Here is a 17,062-nt window from a genome sequence, read left to right on the forward strand (position 1 = left end):
GGGGTCACAAAGAGTCAGACACGACTGAGCAACTTCACTTTATATTAGGATATACTTCACCTACTTAGGATATAACCTACTTGAATTTGTCTCTTTTTTTCAATTCCATGTCTTCACACCGATTAAATTGCATGTGTGTGTGCTCTGTTGTATCTGACTCTTTGAGACCCCAGGGACTGCAGCCCGCCAGGCTCCTCTGTCCATGGGATTTTCCAGGCAAGAATACTGGAGTGCGTTGCCATTTCCTTCTCCAGGAGATCTTTCTGACTCAGGGATCAAACCCATGTCTCTTGCATTGGCAGGTGGGTTCTTTACCAGCTGAGTGACCAGGGAAGCCATATATGAGGTGCTCAATAAATAATTTTTTAGAATGAATGGATGAAGGTATGCATGGATAAATATAGGATCAGCCTTGTGGTGGGAACAGACTTATTAGTCATTGTGCTTCCACTGGGAAGAATTAATTCTGATAACTTTCCATCTCAAAAATCAAATTTCAGGAAGGGGTTTCTGATGAGTGTAGGTTGACTAACAGGCTCATATCTTAGCAAAAGGAGAACAGGATACAAATCGCATGAGTTTCCCCAAAGAAGACACACTCCCAAAAGGAAACCAATTTTCAACAAATGGTAGCGGATTCCTGAGATACAGGCGAGGGAGCTCTGCCCCAATGTGTGAATTTGTGCATCGAGGTGGAAGTAACTTACTGTTGCAGTAATTTGATGCTTCCAGTAACCAAAACCCAAGTAACAGTAGCTTAGACACACAAGGGCTTATTTTTCTGGCATAACTAATCACTGAGAAGACAGTTGCTGCTACTGGATCTGTAGCAGCAGAAGCAGAATCTAGGCTGGCATTTCTGGGTCTTCTTAGCCTTTCCCTCATGGTCACAATGTGGCAGCCATGTGTCCGAGTTTCCTGCCTTAGCACGTCCTTCAAAGGGAGGAAGGGGTGGAGGACAAATGACACAATGTTTTCTTCCAGCCTGTCTCTCTCTAATCCTAGGAGGAAATAGCCTTCCTAGGAGCTATCTGAGACTTTCCATTGTCTCTTTTTTGGCAAAACTGGAGGACTTGGGACAATGCTACTTAGACTTTCCAGTCTCTATGGTGAGAGTTGGATATTGAGATCGGTGTTGGGTGGTCGACCAATGGTGTCTGCTTGAGATCAAACAGCTAGAGGGTTAGGACTTGATTTAATTTGAAATTTTGTCTGGTGCCAAAGCCTATCTCTTGGGCTCGAGGCTAAATTGCCTCTTGGGAGGAAGATTTTGTTTTCCCTTTGATTTTGCTTTGTTTTCAGATTCTGTCTAGGTAGCTAGACACAAATGGCCGTATATTACATGAATCTGTTGATGTGAAATGTCCAGAACTGGCAAATCTGTAGAGACAGAAAGTAGATTATTGGTTGCCAGGGGCTGGGGTGGTTGCAGTGAATGGAGAGTGACTACTAATGAGCATGGGGTTTGTTTTTAAGGTGATGAAGATATTTTGAAATTTGATAGTGGTGTCGATTGCATAATTCTGTGTATATACTAAAAATCACTGGATTGTACACTTTGAAATGGTGAATTTTATGGTGTGTGTGTTAGAATAAAGCTGGTATTTAAAAAAAGATCAGTGCTGAACATATACTGTAGTCTTCATAACCCTCTTCGTTAAAAAATATACCAGGCTCTTCAAAACATCACAATGCCCTACCCCTCTCCTGTCGTTGCAGAGGTCGTGTGGCTCTTAACCCCCAATGAGCTTCCTGGGTCCCACCTGTCTATTAACTCCCCTGCCCTCCTTCCACAGATCAGCACTCGTTTCTCTGATTCCTTTTAGGTCTTCTTTCTAGGTATTTTTCCATACGTACTCACACATGAAAAACAATTTATTTCCCTCGCACTCTCATGACCTCATTAAATTGCAAATTCCACGAGATGGCACTTGACATTACAGCTAATATTGTTTCTACGTAGTAGTTGCTCATGTGTTGCTAAGTGGAGGACCCGATTATAAAAATATTTGAGGAGGACTTTAAGAAGCCCTATAGCAATATTAGACCAGTTGCTTTAGGATGGAAATTCTCAACCTGGGCTATGGTTTAAAACCCCTGGGTAGCTTTTCCAATGCTGCCACCTGGGGTCCATGCCCAAAGATTCTGATTCCACTGGGATGGCGTCAAGGGTAATTCTAATATTCAGCAAGGATTAGAACAGTGGTTTTCGACTGACAGTGATTTTGCCCCTGCCCGGGGCACATCTGGCAATGGCTGGAGCAGTTCTGGGCTTCACAGCTCAGGGAGAGACATGAGCTATTTCATTTTGCGTACCGAGGGACAGCAGGGAAGCAACTAAACGTCCTTCAATGCCTATGGTGCCTGCGTGGTAAATACACATCTGCTCAAAACATCAGGAATTCTGAGGGGGAGAAATTCTGGGTTAGGGGATTCACAGAGGACTGGCCAGTTGCATCATCTGAGTTTAACTCTGGGGCAGGTGGTGGCAAGCAGAAATGCATGGACACTGTACCCAGGTAGCCAAGTGGGTAACCACGGAGACTCACAGCTGCAGTTCAACATGGCTTTGAGTTTGATCTCCTCATGTGTTCCGTGGATCCACACCTCCTTTGCCGATAAGCTCATCTGAAAGCAAGACAGAAGTTAGGTTGTTAAAATTCTTGTTATTCAGGCATTCTACAGCTAAAAGCAATCAATTGTCAACCACGATGAACAATTCCCGTTCAAAATGAAGAACTTCTGACAATTTTCACGCGTCTTTATTCCTTCGGCACGTTTTCAGAATTATTGCTTTCATTATGGAGCAAAACTTGGGCCACAGCAACACACTCCGGAAAACAGCACACCAGCCTTTGTGATAACAGGGGAGCAGCAGATAAGAACAACCAACCACGGGCTCAGGGGAGACGTCTTTGTGGGCCGGAGTGAACGCTGAATCGGATGCAGCGCACGCCAAAGCCACTGAAGCAACACGCATCCCATACACCTTGGGATAAATGTTGACTCTGTGGATTTTGGTTTGTTTGTTTAAAACCAATCACTTGATATGTTCTCATCAGCTATGCGAGAGATTGCGATCATGGATAATGAAAACAAAATGACAGGCAGATAAATTTAGTTACTGTTTAAGAAATCTTGTAAGGTATTCTCAATAGTATAAAGATAAGGAAATCGCATAATTGAAAGAGCTGAAAACAGCATTAGCGCGAGAGAATATAAGGAGAGCAAGGAAATCGACTGCAGAGTGCAGGCGAAAGGCTCAGATAAGGCCGTTTCTCCTTTCAGTGACTAAAATTGCCCACTATGAGAGTCAGGCGGCCTGGCCTAGTGTTTTCCAGCCTAGACTGCACAGCTGAACCTCCTAGACGGCTTTAAAAGCGCGAATGTCCACGGTACACTCCAGACCAATGCAGCCTGAACCTCGGGGGTGGGATCAGGCAGCAGCATACTGTAAAGTTCCTCGGATGGTTCCAAGGAGCAGCCACATTGAGACCCCCTGGAAAGTACTCCTTCCCGCTCCCCACTAATGCGGGGATGTCTGTAGTACAGGCTGTCTTGGTCTGGCTCACATCATATCTTGTTGCACTTAAACCTTGGGGCTACAGAAGCAGTTCCCTTAGTAAGGGCTGGTGGCCAAGGCACTGGGACAGTGTTGTGAGCCAACGGCAGAAATCTCCAGTAGCAGCAGTGGCCATGGCACTTGGAGAATAGTGTCTTAACAAGAGTTAAAATTCCCCTCGGAGTCACCTTAATGTGGTTCCTCTGACACAACTTGGTTCCTGCTCATTTTTCCAGCCTTCTTATCTTTTGGGGGGACTTCCTGATTTCCTGCCAACAAATAAAACTTCTGCTAAGTTAACCAGACTTGGTTTCTGTTGCTTGGAGTCAAGAATGCTGATGGGTATATTTATTGAATGTTTTTCTTGAAATGGACAAATTTGAAAAAAAAAAAACCTCTTTAGCTTCATCCTAAGTAATGGACTTCCCTGGTGTCTCAGCTGGTAAAGAATCTGCCTGCAATGCGGGAGACCTGGGTTCGATCCCTGGGTTGGGAAGACCCCCTGGAGGAGAGCATGGCAGCCCACTCCAGTATTCTGGCCTGGAGAATTCCATAGACTGTAGAGTCCATGGGGTCGCAAAGAGTCAGACTGAGCAACTCACTTTAAGTAACAATATCCATGGAATCCCTTTAGATGTGTTAGTTTTAATCTTTCTGAATATATTACATTTCTATGTGCAAACATTCCCACTGTGGCTGATTTCAAACTTACCTGCACAATCTCAAATGACTTCGCAGGTTGCTAACAATTTAATAGTCAGCTTTCATGAGCTGGGAAGACAAGCGAGAGGTGGCAGAGACCACGGGAGAAACAGTTTCCTAAAAAATTCATCATTCTAGCACAAGGATGACGAGGAATAGATGTGGGACATGAAGCCAACAGATGCACCCTACTGAGAGTAAAGAAGCTTCCATTTATTTTGCTAAACACCTATTGAGATGTATTTCCACGAATGTGCTAGGAAGTAGGTTCTAGAAGAGAACTGATCCGTCACCAAGTGTTTATTATCCACCAAGGACAGAGCCTGTCTCAATCTGGGGGCACAGAAATGAACTCATCACCTAGCGTGGGGAGCTGACATGTCACAAGACGTTGTAAAAGATATGGCAAGAGCTCTAATAGAGGACCGGTATCAGGGGAGGCAATCGGCAGTCCCTGCTTGGGGAGGAAAGGACTAGGGAAAGTTTCAGAGAGCAGGAATTATCTGTGCTGGTTCTAGAAGGATCCATGGGAACGTGTCAGACAAAGGGGTGGGTGCACCAAGCTAAGGGGTCGGGGTTTGCAAAGTCACAGGGTATGAAACAGCTCTGAGTGACTTCAGGTGAACTCGGGCGGGACGCGGGCCCAGGTCTTGCATGATGTCTTAGGGACGCTGGGTTGTGTTCCTCTGCCACTGAGAGCAATCAGAGTGCTGCAAACAGGAGGAAAGGTCATGATCCGACTGGCATTCTAGAATGGCTAGGTGTCTGTGTGGAGGACTGATCCTAGAGCAATGAATCTGAAAGCAAGGAGATCAGCAGGGATTTCAGTGGGAGAAGGTGGGAGGAGCAAGCGGGGAAACGACGTCAACCTGGTGGCCGTCTGGGTGTGAGGGGGAGGTGGACCCAGGAACTCACCGTTTCTGTCCAAGAGGAGCTCTAACTGACCCTTTGGAAAGCACAGGCTTATATGCGGGAGAGAAACATAAAACCTACAGGCAAAGAAGCGAGGCCTTAGAAATGAAGTGCTTCACTGGTTTAATATTATAAACAAAAATGACTCATGATCAGGAAGAAGAGAGATCCATATTGATTGGCACGATTCAGAAAAACTTATGAATGAGGCAGAAAGAGAAGGATTCCATTAATAACAGGGGTTGCACTGGTCAGAGTGAACCAAATGCTGCAACACTGCGGTCAGGCCCCATGTCCACACTCTCCTCACTTCTGGGTCCAGGCTCACAGGATGGTGGTGAGGTTCCGTATCCCCACCCCATGCCCTCTCTTTTTCCCTCTGGTTGGCGTCACTCTTAGACAGATGCGCCCCCTTTACCTGGAGAAAAAGAAAAAAGTCCCCCTTTTTCTGGAGAAAGGGGGTCCAATATTTCAATTTTTGAGAGATTGGAAGTTTGAAAATATTTTTATTCCTGAATAATAATTTGGCTAGTTATGAAATTACCAGAAAGAAATACTTTTGCATGAGCATTCTGAAGAAATGTATTGTCTTTCAGGTTTCATCATGGCTACTGTGATGTGTGATGGTACTTTTAAAATCTGTCTCTGCAAAATTTTTAGGATTTGAAATTTTATGATGATGTAACTTGGTGTGGACTTTTCTCACTTTTGGAGCTGGGTAACTGCTGGGTTCCTGAAGCTGGTCTTCTTCAACTTTAGAAATTTTCTTGGATAATTTTTTATGTTATTTTCCCTTTTTCACTCCTAATTTTTATTGCTGTTGTTTTTAAAAAACACCCATTATTTGGATATTGTATCTTTAATTTTCTTAATATTTTCTCTTCATCATCTATCTCTTTATTTTCCCTTTGTTCTACTTTCTGGGAGAATTTTCACCATTATCTTCAAAACTATCATTTGAATTTTTAAGTGTTGCACTCTTTCAATTTCCAAAAGTTATTTATTGTATGCATTTTCTTCATGAAAGCTACAACCCACTGAAGAGATTTCAGAACATAGGACAATTTCTTCTTGCATGCCACAGTCTATTTCCTCAGAGCTCCTTCTTTCTCCCCTGTTTGTTTACATGCCTGAATTTTATCTTAGAGGCTTTGCTCAAATACACGGTGACGCTTGAATTTTCCTTTGTATTTTGAAGCAGGACGACCTGACGGTTCGGCAGCTGCGATGCAGGAGACACAGGAGAGGCAGATTTGACCCCTGGGTGGGGATGATCCCGCTGAGGAGGAAATGGCAACTCACTGCAGTGTTCGTGCCTGGGAAATCCTATGGACAGAGGAGCCTGGCAGGCTACAGTCCATGGGGTTGCAAAGAGTCCTAGGTTAATGGGAAGGTTCTGGAACCCAGTCGATTATCACTGGGTTCATTCACTTTCCGTCTTTCAAAATCTGGCTGACATTTCTCTCCTGCCATCGTCCATTCTTCCACTCTCTCTCTCTGTCCTTGTGGAGTTTATAACTCCCGAATTCCTTTACTGTCTTGGTAGCCAGGTTTTGAGACGGCGAGAAGATAAACGGGTGAATTCAACCCACCATTTGAAACCGGAAGTCCTTTAATATACTTTCTATTAATGTTTAACATGTCCATCCATTCCCCCTCTCTCCTGACTGCTGCTGCAGACAGTCAGACACCTTGATTGAGCTGTCCTTGATGGCTTTGTTCAAGTCTTTTCCTGCTGAGTATTTCACAAGGTCAGAATCCACAGCGCTGAGGTCAGCTCCCCAAGAGCACAGTCACAGGAGCTTTAGAGGAGCAGCTGAGTCCTCCTAACTCCTGCCCGTCACATCCTCACCCACTCTTTTCTGACGGGAACTGAGGGAAGGGGACAATGAGGCACCATGGAAGAGACCCTACAGAGTTTTGTGACAGACCCTACACTCATACAAAAATGCAAATGGGAGCCACAACATGCCTTTCCCTTTTGCAGTTTTATTATATCTCGAAATCCTTTTAATTTTCTGATAAATCCTTTTGAAAAATTCTCATTCAAAAAATACTCCGACAGTGTAGAGGATCAACATTAACTCCCCTAGTCTTTCTCCTCTAATCCTTGCCCCATCCTTTATGCACTTGGTTTGTATCTTTCCCTCTGTATCCCTTAAAGCACACCTTTTTGCTTGTACTAGCATATGAGTGCTCATTTATTCATTTAACAAGTCATTTTTGAGTCTCTATTTTGTGCCAGGCATGGATATGGAGATGTAGGCAGCACACTGGGGAATGAGACAGGCCAAAGCCCTTGCCTTGTGGGAATCCACGCATTGTTGTGGATGTGTAAATCTTTAACCATCCAATACACCTTATAACCACAAATGCACACACACTTGCTGGCCATATTACACATGGTGTTCTGTAAGCTACTTTTTTTTTTCACTTATCATCCAGTATATCTTTCCACATTAGTACCATAGATCTTTATTATTTTTAATGTGTGGTATCTCATACAAATTGATCATTTATTTACTCTAATAATAAATCAGTTTTCTTCCAATATTCTGCTGTTACAAACAATGGATCAAGCATAAATTTGTGCAAATATTCCTCTATTGGTCAACCTAAAGCATTTCTAATTTTCTCTTTAAAAATCTTTAATCTTACAAAACAACTTTCAAGATTGCCTTTGTACATTTAACTTTGTACCCCTGCACAAGAATGTCGGCAATCGACAATGTATGTTTCTATAAAGAGAACACTGGGGTCAGCTGGAACAGTATTACACATTTTGAAAGCTATTGCCAAGCTGCCCTAAAAAAGGGTGAATTTATTAAAACTTCCATTAGTGTGAAGGAGTGTGTCTGGTTCTGAAAAAGGTGGTTTTGATGCACATAGTGATTTTTTGCATTTCCTTAGATATTTTAAATTTGAATGAGGCAGGACAGGATGCTTCCAGAGACTGCCTGATTTACACCACGTGAGATTTCTTATCAGACTCCATGGCACTTACTCCTCTCTCAAAGCAATGTGGACACTGAACTCTTATCATTTTCCTTCCACTAGATCTTGAACAAACAAGCTAAAGAAATTTGTCTCAGACCTATCTTTGAAGAAGTCATTTAATGAAAAAAAAAAAACAACTAAGAAAATCCCCCAACTGTACATCTATACATCATCTTCAATCACTTTTAATCCATAACAAAATGTTATCACTCAGTTCTTACTTAGAAAAGCAAAGCAAACTTTATGTGTAAGGTCATCTCCATCTACTCTCCCAATGAGACTTCTCAGAGATCTCTGTGCAGGTTGTGGCATGATTTGGTTATAAATGAATGTGCATTACTAGATATGAAAACCAAAGACATCCAAATGTGGTGATTAGAACAGGCACTGTTAGACATCACTATATAACAATGGTCACTCACAGCAGCTTCCAGAAGTTATCTCCAGTCGTCTACCTTCCTTTAGCTTAAGAGATTTTCTGTAGGGTTACTCAAATCAGATCCTTGCTCTTTCAATCTATTTCTCTCTAAGCGCATGCAAATTGTGCTTGACTTAACCAAGCAACTCTGCTTTAATTTGTTGGCACGATGTGATGCGTAACCAAAATGGATTTTTAGGCTCATCAAATGTCTATGCTATATGGTTCAAAAGCAGAGTGACCTTTACAACTTGCATTGTGCATTGCAAATCTAAAACCAGAGTCCAAGATTGGAAATTCTCACACTATTTTCCTTTCATTAGAGGAGAAAACAGAATTCAGCCGGACACATGCACTAAAATTAGATTCTTAAATAAACAGCCAAGGTCTTAATAATTCATGCAAAGACGCAGGGGAAAAATGAGGAAAATAATTGAGCAATGGCAGGCAAATACCCTGTCGTTTTGTACTGCCTCAAACTACATCAGTACTGTATATCTCTGATATACAGGTTTATTAATGAAACAAAAAGGCATCTACTATGGATAAATAATACATCATATGGAATTCACACATTCTATGTATAATAGAGATCAGTGACACCTATCAGTTCATTTTAAATCAGGTCATGCGTACTTCACTCAGTCTGCAGTTTGTCAGTCTCTGCTTTCTGTGTAATAGATGTTGTGGTTTGCTGTGCTTTACAAAAAAGCAGAGGAACCAGGTAGAGAGGAACCAGCTGAGATACAAAAGTAATTACAAAAAACCAGCAAGACACACTCCTCCTCCATAAAGGCGGCCTAAACAGTGAGGTATTTGTACGGTTATCATCACTCATGTGGGCTCAGTTTAGAGATTCAGTGAAGGAATTCAGCAGCCCCAGTAAGAAATGAGGACAATTTGCAAACTTTTTTTTTCTTTTCAATTCTAAAAACCCATTAGGATATTTATGACTGTGGATGAAGAAGAATTAGCATCATTAACATGAAGAGGTTGTCAGGGAGGTTACAGGAAGCCAGGGGTCATGGGATGGGGGGCAGGAAAGAAAGGCGTAATCCCAACTAAGACAGTAGATTGAATACAGGTTTCTAAAAAAGCAGAAAACAATTAGTGGTATAACATAAATAGACGTCATTAGCTGTAGTAATGTCTATGGCAAATAAATAACAGTTGAAAACAATAAAATTCCTGGTAATGTACTGTGTTATAATATTGATGACAACATGTGGGAAGCCTCTGACAGCTGTTAAACAGATGTGGCAATTAGCAAACCTTATGGTCACGCCGGTAAGATTATTATGCAACACATTCTCCAGCAAAATTAGATGGTTTCCTTCTTTGTGTGGCTTTATCCACGTGGAGAGTGAGCTAGTCTAATGTTCCATTTAAGCAAAGTCGTTAGCTGATATCGCCTCAGCCACATACATATGCGAGTGTGTGTGTGCATACATATACATATATATTTTTTGATGCCTTCTGAAAGATTTAGAGAAATTCAGAATTTAAACAAGAACAATATCAATTCAGCTGTGTAGCAGATACTTCAATTATAATCGCTAATGGACAAATTGAGAGATAAAAAGACTTTTCTATCATGTTGAAATTCAATGAACAGTTTTCAATTAGGCTTAGGATATAAAAGGAAAAAAGAAAGCGACTTTTCCTTGATGTTTAACATTGCCGAGAAAGATGAGAGGAACTCTGCTTTTTCATTATACTGAAGAGATGCATATAATGCCGCATATTTAAATTATAAATCAGGTCGCTATCTGCCAACTGAAAGCAATATCAATTAGAACTTAGGTGGATTAAGCTTTAAAATGCCTTATATTTAATGACAAAAGTATGACTGTTAATCTCCACAGCCATCAAAGGGATAATTTAAGGCAGCAAGAAATCAGAGAATGATGTCACAAAAATAGGCCCTTGCAGCTTTTTGGATAGTATTATCGTAATTAATGTACTTCGAATGACTTTTCTGTGGGTTATGGGCTTTCACAAAAGCATTTATTGCGGGCATAAAATATAAAACTCTAAAGAGTGGGTTTGACTAAGGTTGACTGGAGGGTCCTTACCCTTTCTGCTCAGTAATTCCTGTAAAATAATAGTTTCATTTACAGGCGCAATTTATAATGTTGAATTTATGCCAGTTCATCTGATATAAATCATGGTAATAGCATGATCTATTGTATGTCACTTGAGCGAATGCAAATTAAATATCGTTAAATTAAAGAAAAACTGTTAAAATAACATTAGGTTGTAACTAGAGCTGCTGGAAATAAAGGCAATGTGGGATTAAGGATGAAATTTCACTACTTAGGCCTCAATCTAATGCTGGAATGTGTTGCCCAAAGCAAGTATACATACGCAAATAAATAAATTTAAAAAAATGAGAATGTGGAATTAAGGACAAAGTAATAAATCCACCCCAGAGTGTTCTTTCATTTTAATTTCTAACCATGACTCAAAAATTAAATAGCTGTTTTTCTGCTGGATTTTCTTCCTGCAATTCTTTAATGTCTGGAAATGAAATTTCTTTTTTAATTACTTGTGTTTTTGTTTTTTCTTTTGAGCCATAGACCTCCCCCGCCGCCCCCCTCCCCCCCCCCGCCCACCTCCAGGATCATTTTCAACAAAGTTATTGGGTATTTACTCCTCCAGACCCCAGCGTCTCTCTGTTAACAAGCCTGGGGAACTCAGAGGGTTGGTTGGTTGGGCAGCTGCTGCTGACTCTTTTCATTGCTTTTACAGTAATACGCTGAGAGGCGGAATGAGCAGAGCCGAGTACAACTTCAGTTCTTGAATGTGTTCTGGAAAGCCTGGGTCATTAATAAACAGAAATCATTAAAATGCATCTATCAGACAAATTTATTTCTTCCCACAAATCAGAATTCTCTTCATTCCATTTCAGAAGCTGATTACAACTCATGTTCAAAACAAACCAGAACCATTGTGCTAAGATAAATACGGGGTGGGGGGGTGCCTGGAGGGAAGAGTGAAAGGAGTGAAAGAAGGGCACAGAGGAGAGAGGCAGGCTGCGATGAAACAGGGGGCACCGGAAATATTATTTCCCTTCTACTTAAAAAATATACCTTGCAAACCATATTATCAACGGGTCACACTAGGCAAGGAATAAGTTGGAATTTTGGTGTGCGTGTGTTCTGTTTCACGTGTAACCTAGCACACTGTCAGAACTCAATAAATGTTGATGGATGACAGGGTGACATACCCATTATAACATCAATTAATTTGCTGTCAAGAAAAAGTGGGTCCTTCAAATTATCCAGCCATAATTGCCTTGTCTTTGCCAACTTTCCCCCCTCTATAACGGGTTATGTGAGTAGTTATCAACACATATGCCTCAGAAATATTCAATAAAAGGCTGCCATTTTTGTTTCCTCATGCCATGATATTAAAAAAAAAGATATAATGTGTTGTGGTGACTGGTTACCTGTTAAGATGTGAACATGTGGTTATTCCCGATAGACCAAGGAAGCAGTGTAGGGGTTGTAAAACAAGAACACTTGCAGCTGTGTTGGATGAACTGGGTTTGAGGATGAGCTGTAACATTTATTAGTACTTACATGCCAGGGTGTGCTAACCAGAACCAGTTCCAGGCTGAGGAAAGGGAGGCACTCACTGTGGGTACAAAATTTGGGGGAGAGGGCACATAAAAAAAACTCAGGTATCAAGTTAACTCATATTTTACACCCTATTTTTTTTAAACCCTATTTTTAAAAACAAAGTTAATATAAAATCCCAAATGAACAAAATATCAGAAATTTAAATAAAGACAGAGTCATATTGAAACCTGAGGCAAATGTGCATTTCCCATATGCATGCTGGTATGTATCTTTTTAATTGTTATTTTTTCCCTCAGAATGTTGAAGTTGAAAAAATACTGAAAAACTGACAAGTAGGTGTATTAAAATGCATAAAATTATTTAAAGTTTAACTATTTATTTTTATCCCAAACAGAATTGATAATTTCACTTTTCTCCTTGAATGGGTGCAAAACTATCATCATTTTCAAAATCTAATTCTGAAAAAAATTAAACTTCTAAAAAGTACATAAAAGCATAACTGTGGGAATGCATTTGTTTGTTTTGACTTGGGATCTAGCACAGATTCACACAGTGCTGTTAGTGATCCTACTTCTTTGCAAAATTTTGATATTCGGTTCATCATGGATTTTTTTAACTTTGATTTCTTTTTTAAACGTTGCATCAAAATATGATTGATGCTGATTACCGAGTTTTTTGGCGTCCCCTTAAATTCTACGCCTGAGGCAAGTGCCTCACCCACCTCTTTTAGTCTCAGGCCTAAAGCACTTAACATTATTATTCACTTAATCCTTCAATATGCCCAAGAGGTAGGCCTTATTATTATGCCTATTTGCAGGTGATGAAACTGAGCGATAGGGTACTTTTCACCCCACCCCCTATCTCCTAGGCACTCTGGGACTGTGCCCCAGGGCCTTCTCCTGTCCCCGGGGAATGGTCTATCTGCAGAGGTGCAGAGGTGCTGCCCTGTCATTGTCCCTGGAGCAGAGGGTGAACATCCTCCACCTCCCCTTCCTTGCTGGACGGGATGGTACTGGTACTGAGGCTTGCTTCCTGGAGGGCCTGGCAGGATTGGCCCAGCTGTCCCCAGGAGTGACCTGCTCCTTGATGGCTTCCACATTGGGCTCCCTCTGCTCCGTGACTTTGCTTCCTACATCCCAGCCAGTGCTTCTGGGATCCCTTTCCAAACAAGCTCTCAAAACCTGTCTCAGGGTCTGTTTGGGGGAACCTAATTGAGATTCTGATGTACAGAGATGTTGGTTAAATAATTCAATGAGTTTACATATTTAAGGTGATGGGGGGACCAGGAATTCACACCATGCAGCTGGCCTCTACAATTTGACTTCTTACCCACCCTCTACCAACAGTTTGGTGAACTCTGGCCTGTGGGCCAAATTTGGCTTACTGCCTTTTTCTGTCTGGCCATGAGCTATTATTAATTTTACCTTTTACAATAATTAAAAAATAATAATAAAAAGAAAAATTATATTTTTGACATGGGAAAATGATATGAAATTGAAATGTCATTGTCTATAAATAAAGTTTTATTGGCACACAGCCATGCCCATTCATTTACATATCGCCTGTGTATGTTTTCCAACTAGAAAGGCAGAGCTGAGTAGTTGTGACAGAGCCTGAATAGCTTGCAAAGCTAAAAATACTTTAAAACCTTCACAGAACAACTTTGCTGAGCCCTGCTCCATTGCCTTTCTCGTCTAGTTTGTAGCTTATTAGTTGGGTGGCCTTACCTAAGAGTTCCTTTACTTCTCTGAGTCTCAGATTTTGTAAATATAAAATGAGATGAATAATTGCTCCCTTACAGTACTTGTGAAGATTTAACATTTGAGGAAATATTTGCAAAGCTCCTAGCACACAGTTCACTTCATGTAAACATAATTTCCATTTCTACCAAATAAAATTTTATGAAAATATTGTTATCTAAATTGTTCCTTAGACTATGAAGGCCCTATTTGGTTAACCAGCAGATTTTTCTGGTGGGTTGGTCTGGAATAGTGTTTACATTCTACAGTTAATGGTGGGCCTAATTGCCTGTTAGCTGCAGATTCCTTTAAAGTTGGGCAAGACACAGGAAAGCAGAGAAAACAAATGCATAAAAACAAAGCAGCATGGAAAATGTCAGGGGTAGTATGTGAGAAACTGGAATCAATATTCAAAATGCATGCATGTCTCAATTTTTCTTTGTTACTGTGTCACTGTTTGGAAAAGTCTAAATTATCCTTGCAAAAACTTAACGTATGCATACATATGTATGAAAGTACACTACTTAGCAGGGATGAGACAGGCGCACACAAGAGTAGGCTTTGCTTAGAATACGAGGCAGAAGCAAGCAGTAAAATTCACTTCCTTACACAAGTGGAGCAGTAGGTCACTGCAGCAGACCCTTCTCAGGGACATAAACAGATGGGTGGGAAACCTAAAGGACATTTCTGCTTTTCTCTTACATCCATCTCCTTTCCACATTCCTACAGGCCAGGCTGCCTGCATCTCTTTCCGGGCTTATGGCTTCCCAACCTGGCCCCCCTCCTCTCCAGTGGTTTTCAAATGGGCTGATTTTGCTTCCCAGGGGATTTTTTTTTTTTTTTTTTTTTTTTTAATGATCAAGTGGATGCTACTGACATCCAGTGGATACAGGTCAGAGATAATGATAAAATCTTACAATGCACAGCACAGCTCCTCATCCCCAACAAAGAATTCTCTAGACCAAAATGTCAGTAGTGCCCAGGTCCCTGTTCTAGTCATTCTTCCACAATGGGTTTTCAATTCAGCAGCCCGAGTGATTTCTACTTTCTAAAATGTAAATCTGGGGAGTTCCCTGGTGGTCCAGTGGTTAGGACTCAGAGCTTTCACTGCTGTGGCCTGGGTTCAATCCCTGGTTGAGGAACTAAGATCCCAGAAGCTACTCAGCTTGGCCCAAGAAAAGTACATGTGATCATGTCACTTCCTTGCTTAAGACTGCTTATTGTGTTCTCATCGCTTGTAGGGTAAGACCTGAATACTTATTCATGACTACAAACCTCCCTTGCCTGTTTTTTTGCATACTTTCCCCTCCTCTCTTTTCTTGTCCCACTTTTATTTTGTATATGCACCATGTCCTTGCTCTCCTACAGACTTCTCATAAGCTGTTTCCAAAAGCTGAGTCACTTCTCCACAACCCTTTTCACCTTTTCCTGGTTGATTTCTATGCATTTGAGTGGTGTCAAATGTCAACTTACAGGATAGCTACCCTGGATGGCAGCTACCATCTCTCCAACGTGATCCTTAATCCTTTTCATTGTAATTGCTTGATCAATTATCTGCATTTCTATTTAGACTCAATGCTCTTCCAGGGCAGGGACTGTGTCTGTCTTTCTTACTATTACATGTGCCATGTCTGGCACACAGAAGACTCTCAGTAAATATTGACTGATGGATAGAGTGCTTATGCCAGTTTGTTTATATGAAACAGTCTATTTAGAATGTTGTTTAAGATATTTACAAGTATAGATAGTTCTGATAATTCATACTTTGGGATTGTGATAATAATGATGTGCCATGTAATTATACCAACTGAAAAATAAGAAAAGGAAGTAGAAATCCAAAAGGGTGCAATTTGAGCAATGTAAATTGATAGGCTATTCTAGGTACTTTGGAGAGGAGGGAGGAATATTGGCTAATTTAGTAAGTTTCAAAAATAAATTAATTTTAAAAATCACTAAATAATGGCTCATGTTGTTGTCAAGATCTATGGAGGGTCTACGATTTTACTTTGCTTGCGTGCTGATAAGTTAGCCTGCCACAGTTTCATGGATGCTGGCAGAAGCCATAAGACTCGGGTCCGATACAAAAGATTCTGTTACTCACAGCACAGCTGGAGGCACGAGCTTCCTTGTGCCTGTCCCCCTTGCTTGCGAGTCCATGTGGGTATTGTGGAGTGGCCTTAGTAGATTTTGCACATACTTCAGGTTTATGCTGCAGCTAAGGATCCCCATGTTTAAGAAACTTCCAAGATTATACAGGGGCCATTGGCAAATCTTCCCAAACTTTGCCTTAAAGGGGGGCATTACCTTTTTATTCTCCAGACAAGGAACAAATCTGTTTTCTGCCCTGGAGGAAGACACTACCTCTGTTTTTCAAGGCTATATGCTATACAAACACCCTTGAGTAAACAGTCTGAGACAAAACCTGCCACAAGACATTGAAACACCATGGAGATTCACCACCTCCACCTGAGAGTTACCATGATGCATTGATCTATTAATGCTTTTAGAATAAGCTTCAGAGTCAACTGTTTTTTTACCTTTTGAAGTTTGAGGTAACATTTCCTTGTATATTCATTCACATGCAAAATAGACGGGATGAAGAGAAAAAGTAGAAACATGCCTGGGTATTATCTGTATTAAATTATTCTTGTACATGCATAGATAGAACTCCCTGGCAAACAGTCACAAATGCATTTCTCTGGGAATGGCACCAGCCACCAAACCATCATGTCCTATTGATTCCATCTTCCAAATATTTCTTGACTTGACCCATTCATCTTCACCTCCATTGCTGTCATCTTGTTTGGCGCTGCTGTTTTCTCTCTTGGGGTTATGGCAATGGCTTCCTGGATGGCTCTTCCTGTCTGCTCCAGCCACGGCTTAGCTAGTCTCTCGAAGCCCAGTTTCCCGATCTCTAAAGCAGGAATAGCAACATTCCTACCCCATAGAATTCTTTGAGAATTACATGGAATAAGGTGAGTCAGTCTGACAAGTACTGAGGCTCAACTAATGTTAGCTCTCATGATTTACTACTTCTATATGCACAGGCCCTGAATTCATATTCTCTAACTTTGATTTCTTACAACCATCATGTACTCTGAGGCAAAAAATCTTCAAAGTGAAATCACTCCTTATGAATGGAATCAAG

Source organism: Cervus elaphus, chromosome 23 (genome assembly GCF_910594005.1).
Source record: "Cervus elaphus chromosome 23, mCerEla1.1, whole genome shotgun sequence".
NCBI classification, from domain to species: domain Eukaryota; kingdom Metazoa; phylum Chordata; class Mammalia; order Artiodactyla; family Cervidae; genus Cervus; species Cervus elaphus.